General features: G+C 49.7%; 1 protein-coding gene and 1 long non-coding RNA gene across 2 annotated transcripts in view; both read right to left on the bottom strand.

Moving 5' to 3' along the window:
• LOC105001671 overlaps positions 1 to 1,729 on the bottom strand; it is a 58,178-nt gene that overhangs the window by 11,385 nt on the left and 45,064 nt on the right. The gene's annotated exons all lie outside the window — the stretch shown is intronic.
• Positions 1 to 1,729, bottom strand: part of LOC105001440 — a 6,237-nt gene that overhangs the window by 4,082 nt on the left and 426 nt on the right. The window contains exon 2 of the long non-coding RNA XR_826867.1: positions 33 to 104. This is a non-coding gene — a long non-coding RNA (uncharacterized LOC105001440). The remainder of the gene's footprint in view (positions 1 to 32; positions 105 to 1,729) is intronic.

The raw sequence follows: 1,729 nt of genomic DNA, 5'->3' as shown, positions 1-1,729 counted from the left end.
TCTGGAAAGGAGAGGCAGGCGGCAGGACTCACCAGGGCCTCATCAGTCAGCAGCTGGGTGGCCACCCCTCCACTGCCCACAGTGACCGAACGGCAGGCTGTGGTCTGGGGAGAGAAAGGGAGGCACGGTGAGAGGCCAGGCCTAGGTCCGTCTCACGGTGCAGACAGGACAAACACACACATGCCCCCAGAGAGGCAGGAGGGAGGGACACACACACACACACACACACGTTAACAGCAGACACTTGGAGGGACACGCACACACACGTTAATAGCAAATACTCGGGTGCTTGCCACCCACCAAGCACTGGACCAACATCTCTCACTTAATCCTCCTAATACCCCTGAAAGGTGGGCACTATTTCCACCCACCCCATTTCACCATATGATATCTACATGTGGAATCTAAAATACGACAGAAATGCACATATCAACGAAACAGACTCACGGAGCAGACTTGCAGTTGCAAGGGGGAGCAGGGGCTTCAGGGAAGGATGGACTGGGAGTCTGGGGTTAGCAGATGCAAACTATTATATAGAATGGAGAAACAGCAAGGTCCCACTGTACAGCACAGGGAATTACATTCAATATCCTGTGACAAACCATAATGGAAAAGGATAGGAAAAAGCACATAAATGCATAACTAAATCGCTTTGCTGTACAGCAGAAATTAACACAACATTGTAAATCCACTGTACTTCAATAAAAAAGAGAACGTTATCAATTTAAATGTTGGTCCCCATACATTTTAAACAGTGAAATTTCAAATAAAAAAGCAATATAATTATTTTTTAAAAAGAAGCCCCACTGTATATCACAAAGGATCATAAACACACAGGCTGGTGTCTTTCACAAACCTCAGCGCACCATGCCTTGCACACACAAATGCCTGAGCAAGCCCTCAGCAAAAACGTCCTCTAGCTTAAAATTCTTCCATGGCTTCCCACAGGCATTAGAAATCAGGAGTCTTCACCACTGCCCACGTGGCCCTTATGGTCTGCCCTGAGGACCTTCCCTCTCCCACTCTACTCCCCTGCAAACACTTGGCCTCAGGTGCACTGGCCTTCGCATCTGCTGTTCCCTCTGTCAGAAATGCTCTTCCCTTGGCTGGCTCCTTCTCACCGTTAATTCAAATGTCACCTCGTGGAGAAGTTTCCCATTCCCAGGGCCCCAAGCTCAAGCATTAATAGCAACCACCCCTCACCCTCTGCCATCTTCTTACAGCCCGCATCATTGCTGACAACTGTCTCTTTAAAAAGTTATTTTCAAGCTTGTCATCTGTCTTCCCTCCCCAAGAATGAAAGCCCCAGGGATGCAGAAATGATCATATGTGGATTGTGATTCTGGCATCCAGCTTGTTGTTGTTTAGTCGCTAAGTCACGTCTGACTCTTTGGAACCCCTTGGAAAAATGACAGATGAGACAGGTGGACACCTGGATGACACTCTCACAAAGACACCATGGACAGAAATGAAGGCAGACACACAACTAAGGATGTGGACACGGGTGGTCACCCAGGGATGTCCCCCAACAGGGACAGGCAAAGACTAGACAAAGGGGACACCCACACAGACCAAGACAGGCACACACACACACCGATGTGCATACAGCCACACACACACGCAGACAGGGATTCGCCTCCTTCCGCATCCCATCAGATTAGGTTGGTAACGGCTTCCAGACTCCAGGCTTCTTCCCCGCCTCTCGCTGAGGCGGCACGCCCCCCCCCCC

Source organism: Bison bison, unplaced genomic scaffold (assembly GCF_000754665.1).
Source record: "Bison bison bison isolate TAMUID 2011002044 unplaced genomic scaffold, Bison_UMD1.0 scf7180017864383, whole genome shotgun sequence".
NCBI lineage: Eukaryota > Metazoa > Chordata > Mammalia > Artiodactyla > Bovidae > Bison > Bison bison.
This window is presented reverse-complemented; position numbering and strand designations above follow the sequence as displayed.